Below are 6,338 nucleotides of genomic sequence, written 5' to 3' on the forward strand. Positions count from 1 at the left end.
AGGATCGAGTTAGAAATGATACGAATGTCAAGGCACAAAACATCAAAACACCACCATTTGCTTAAACACTTTGACTTTAAGCTGGAAGCACTTCAAGAATACTGGCATTTCAGAATGAAGCAAATTGTCAAAACCAGATCAAATGCTGTTATTCCCAATTCTTAATCCAGAGCACAAGCAAATGGTGAGAAATAGTGGGTGAGGTCAGAGACTGTCACTAGATATTTAATTAAGCTGTATAAAAGAATGGATGGAAGACATAGCTACAGTGAAGGAAAATATATATTCTTTAATTTTTGTATTATCTAAGGTGGCCTTAGTAAATCATGATGCATCCACAGCTATTGTGAACAGTAGTATCCTAGAACATTCACAGATGACATCCCAGAATGTGATGATATGTGTGAGGGAAACTTTCTCTTATCCTTGGAGTGTCAGGAGATGATCTATGGGTGGACAATTGGAGTGTCAGGAAATGATCTATGGGTGGAGATGATCTATGGGTGAACAACTGATTATAGTTCATCTACACTTGCCTCCCTTTCTCTTCTGTCACTGTCTGGACCTGGTTAATCTACAGCTGAGGCAAGCAGGTTTGCTTGGTCTTGTCAAGGTACATCACTTGGGAACAGGCAGACAGCCAGACTGGTACTGGAGCCAATGGTTTAAGTGCTGGACTAAAATACTGGGAGACCATGGTTCCAAAACTACTCATCCACAGAAACTCCTTGGGTGACCTTGGAAAAGTCCCACTCTCTCAGCCTCAGAGGATGGCAAGGGCAAACCCCCTCTGAACTAATCTTGCTATGATAGATTTTCCTAGAAGCCAGAAATGACTTGAAGGCTCACAACAAGAACAGTCAGACACAGTCTCATACTTTTTTTTTTGGTCAGCATGACTGGGCTCATGAGCAATTTTGATGGGTCTCTCTGTGTGTGTTCTGGTCTCATTGACCACAGATTGCTAAAAATGCCTAATACTCCCAGCAAAACTAGATGTGATTAGATAGCCATTTCTGGTTTTGAAAAATTGCATGGGCCAGACCCACACTTTGCTCACTTTTTACTTTGTCCCTCCCTCCCTCCCTCCATCTATGATTAACTTGGTACTGTACAGTCAAACAGTCTAAGTAACGAAGGTGATACACTCCTGAAGGCATAAATAGCAAAACAATTCAACTTAACAGTCATATTATTGAACTGAATATTGAGTAGCAGGGGTAAAAAACACTCTGCCTCGGGTAATAAAACAAGAAAGAAAATCTAATGTAATGCTAGTCTGGTTAAACTTGATACATGGCAAAATAGGATAGCTGAAAGGTCCTGTATTGACACTGGGTGTATCTACATTAGAAACAATAAAGTTTGACACCCCTTTAAGTGCTGTAGCCCCAGCCTATGGAATCCTGGGATGTGTAGTTTTACAAGCACTTTAGCCTTCTCTGCTAAAAAGTGTTGGTGCCTAACAAAACTAGAAATATCAGGATTCTGTAGGATGGCACCATGGCATTTAAAGTGATATCAAACTACCTTATTTCTACAGTACAGATGCACCCTTTATAGAACATCTCATGTTGGACAAGACTGATGGAGAAGGGTGACTTAAATCTAGCAGTGTGCCACGTTTTATGAGATTTGATTAGGAATGATGATGATTAATAGCATCTCCCAGGCCAATGGGCAGAGATTCATGACAGCAGGAGAGGCCCAGGGAAAAGGACAATCTGTGTCAGCATTTACCACAAAAATGTGTGAGAACTGAGCAAGGAAGAGCCGAACCTCATTTTTTCCCTACCAGCTCAGCTTTGGATATCTGAAGGGCAGCTGGATGGGACATGACTGGTACATTGCACCAAATGAAGGCTACTGTTCCAGCCAGGCATTAATTTAACTTGCAGCTTCACATGTTTTGTGCAGTTAAAAAAAATGTGCAGCAGGAAATAGCATTTTGTGCAGCTGGCAATATGAGCTGCAACTGAGAACATATTCGCTTTTAAAACAAATAAACGAGAAAAAGATAGAGGAGCATACATTTTTTTGGTCTTCACTTTTCACCCTTTGTCCTTGCCCTCCACATCCACACCACTACATGGGTCCATGTGAAAGGTCTCCACCTTTTCACCTCGGCACCTCCTCCTCCATATTAATGCTGAAGGAGTATCAGTATGGTGGAGTTCTTTCTCTCTAAGTACAAGTAGCGTTTCTGAAAATAGGATTAATTGCTTTGAATCCAGTTGTGTTACTGAAGATATTGTCAGCTGCATCCAGCACTCCTTTTTAATACAGAAATCAGTTGGATTGACCAACTGCTATTTGAATATTACATAGGCCCGATACAAACAGGCATGAAGCGCCGTGCTCGTGCTGATTTTAGGGTTAGGGACCGCGCGGCAACTGCACGGTTCCTAACCCTAACATGGCATGGCACCGTAACAATGGCAGTGCCCCATGTACACGGGTGCCACCATTGTTATGTAAGCACCGCACAGTGTCTGTAACAAAGAACCCAGTTTTTCCAGGTTCTTTTTTCTCCAAAGGGAAGCCATGTGGTTTGGTGGCTGTGGCTTCCCTCCGGAGGAAATTAGGCCACCAGCAGGCCGCCCTTTTCAGGCAGTCTGTCCCTCGCCATATATACTTGGTTCTCACTGCCCCATATCCTTAAAGGGGCAGTGAAAACCAAGAATATAAGTAATATTCAAACAATATGTTGAACATTTTACTTTAAAGTTCTAATCTGTTTGCTTCCTTATTAATTCCCTATCTGAGCCATCTCAATTACTGCCAACATACCTATGACTCTGGGTGAAATACTCATGCCACAAGTTCTTCAAATGATTGGGCATTGTTAGATATGTGTTCACATCCCTCAACATCTCACAGAGACTTCTGGAGAAGTCACATTAGATCAGATATGAAGGTTTTTCTTTGATTTACTCTTCTGGTGATAAATTTAATCCGATATCCTTGATAATATTTTCAACTACTGTAAACAGCTTTCAGCCAGTTATATGGCTTTATTATATACTAATCATTTTTTATTGGTCTGCACATAGTTAATTGTTAAACTTTAGATATTAAAGTTCAATTGAAAAAAAACCAAATCCTTTCTTTAAAGCATGTAGGACTTGTGTTTACAAATCAAGAAAAAAGATCTGAAGACCATGGTGGATAACTCCATGAAAATATCAATCCACTGTGTGGCAGTTATTTTAAAAGATGAATTAATGGCTGAGTATTATTAAAATATCATATGAACAGCAGGCCTGGACACAGTCCAATGGCTCCTTGTGCATTCTGACCTGATAGTTGTTGGCATGGTCCAGAATTTCAGTATTTTCAAACAGCATTTTATGCCCAGGATGGTTTATAACGTGTTCTGCCACTGCTGATTTTTCTGGCTGACCCAGTCTGCAGTGTCTCTCATGTTCCTTGATTTGTGTTTGGACATTGCGTTTGGTGGCCCCAATGTAGATTTGTCAGCAGCTGCATGGTATGCGGTAAACAGAAGCCATTGAAATCCACAAACACCTGGACAACATCAACAGGAAAGACGAAACCCTTACAGTAAACAAAGGCCCAGTACATACCTTCTTGAAGGTCTGGGCTGGCGACGGCAGTTTTTCTGCCAGAGGAAATCTGCATCCGCCAAAATGTGTGGCTTCCTGCCGGCAGAAAAAGAACACGCAAAAAGCGTGTTCTTTTTACACCATGGCAGCAGTGGGCGCACTGGTTATGTAAGTGCTGCACGACATCGTGTGGATGTCGCGTGGTGCTTACGTAACAATGGTGGTGCCCATGTATACAGGGCGCCACCATTGTTATGTCTCCATGTCGTATTAGGGTTAGGGGGCATGTGCATGGTCCGTGCTCCCTAACCCTAATGCCAGTGCTGGTACGCTGCTTGTTGGCAGTTTGTACCGTGCCAAAGTTTGGCTATTAGTCCTGAAAAACACCAAAATTAAAACTCAGAAAAATGCAAATGAAAACCACGCAGGATCAGGGTTTTTTCTCCAGCAGACAATGGACCACTAATTAAGCAGACACAAATCTTCCTTGCATATCCCCCCACCCTGAGGCCTTGCCATTCAACAACAGAAGAATACACAGATTAACATGGAAATTACTCCTTCCAACCTAAAGTCACACAATATATATATACCCCACTCACTTCCATGCCAGCATTCTCTGATGATGCCAGCCACAGATGCCAGTGAAACGTCAGGAATAAATTCTTCTAGAACATGGCCACATAGCCTGAAAACCCCACAAAAAACTATAAAAATAATAGTCTTTTTTGTAACATTCGTCTTCATTCCTCTTCTCTTCTGTGAGTTTCCAGTTTAGCTTGTAAACCTGAGGGTAAAGTCTCCTTCTCATGTCCTTTGCAGATGTGAGCTGCTTTGGGAGAAAAGCAGGGTTAAGTAATTCATGGGAGCCAACATGGTGTAGTAGTTTGAACTCTGACTCTGGAGATCAACGTTCAATTCTCCACTCAGCCATGGGAATCCAGTAGGTGACCGTGGTGTTCGGACATTGAGAGATGAGCTGTGTCCCTTACGACCACAAGCAGAGTAAGATGCACATAGGCAGGACGCCTAGAAGAAGGTCTGTGAAGAGTGAAGATTCTGTCCTAACTGCAAAGGTGGACAAGGCACTGCAAAATGGAGGTAATTCAAGAAAAATGAAAGACCTGAACAAATAAAAGCTAAAAACACTCATATAAAAATAAATTCATGCTTCTTAGTCATGCTCAAAATGAAGAACATTTTGGAATCCCACCTGGACAGAAGATTGAAATGTAGGACATGTCCTGGAAAAGGAGGATGCCTGATCACCCTGCTTGAGTGAAATTTACGTTTTTACATTTTCTAGGCTTTGGGAAGTTTCATTGAAATACAGAAGTCTCCCTTCCATGCATTGCTATATCAGCAAATCAACTGGTTATTTTCATTTATTCAGTTTTATGATTGCTATTAATGGAATGCAACATACTGTAATAGGGTTACAGTGAAGAATGTAAGAGCCAAGGGCAGCTGTAACATTAAGAACATAGTTTTTATAAAACAAATTTTGATGTCTTCCCATAACATTTCTGTTGCCAGCTCACCATGGGCAAACATTATGGACAAACACCATGAACAACTGTGACCAAGCTTTGGTTCTATAACAGAATGTTGGCATTTAAAAGAGCTAGCCAGGACAGAGATACTTTATTCTAAGCCTCAGGTGCCCAGTTTACTGCAATACTTTGATGATCAGTTCATTGTAACCAACAAAAATAGAATATAAGAAAAAGAAGGCAATTTAAACAGATGCTTTTGGGCACAAGAAACAGCATCTAGACATGGGCAGCTGAACAATCTGACAGTGAGTTCAGTAATCGCTTCTCTATGTATTTTTCCTTATGAGTGCATTCTTCCACCATAGGTGAGGAATGGTAGTCATCTTTTGATTGCCTGCCTCTGAGAACATAAACTGCTAGAGGCCAACAAGTGCCTGACCCTCCTCAGTCTTTGGCTGTCAGAAAAGACTTGGAATTAAACATCCTCAGAAAAATGGCCTGTCCGAAAATGAAATGGCCTATTTGTCTGGGTCTAGCCAAAATCTTTTAAAAAGTTGTGAATTCACTTTCATGTACAGCCAAAAAGAGGTGGTTGTTAACTGGTCATGAAAAACAAACTAGCATGTCCATTAAAGCAATTTCATCTCCCACCTCATTCCTACAAATTATTTTTAACTATTATCTTTTTTCTCTCTGCTTGGCCAATTTCTTTCAGTTAGTCTCAAAGATGCTCTCTCTATATGCTGTCTAAGGAGGTGTAGGTGACTTGCTACAGTTGATTGCTACGGTGCCCTCTGCTAACTCCAACTGATTTGTTAGCTGGCCCATAAGCCCAGTGCATTTTGGCGTTCTAGTTAAAGTGCGGATTGTCATGCCACAACGACTTGTTACTGACTAATTACCTTGTTAAATATTAATGATCTTTAATAGGATTTTTAAAAATACCCTTTAAGATTGCTCAATGGAATCTGATAGTCAATTGAAATCAACAGTTTAGTTAACAAGACAGTGAGAGTGGGTTGTGACTAAGGGGCCATTCACACTACAGAAAAAAATGGGTTTGAAAGCGATTCTTGCACGTGAAGTTCATATTGGATCCAAATCCATCACAATCCATGTTGGGGCTTGCACAAGGAAATGCCCCTTACACTGAGGTATCCAGATTCGGGCTAAAATCCGTCTTTTCCCAAAAGACTCGGGTTGCTCGAAATTTGAACTTGCCCTCGATCATGATCGGGGCAAATTAGGGAGGGATTAGGGTCAGTGGGCGGGCAAA

The sequence above is a fragment of the Sceloporus occidentalis genome, unplaced genomic scaffold, assembly GCF_023333645.1.
Source record: "Sceloporus occidentalis isolate IW3139 unplaced genomic scaffold, rSceOcc1.0.p SCAF_6, whole genome shotgun sequence".
Taxonomy (NCBI): Eukaryota; Metazoa; Chordata; class Lepidosauria; order Squamata; family Phrynosomatidae; genus Sceloporus; species Sceloporus occidentalis.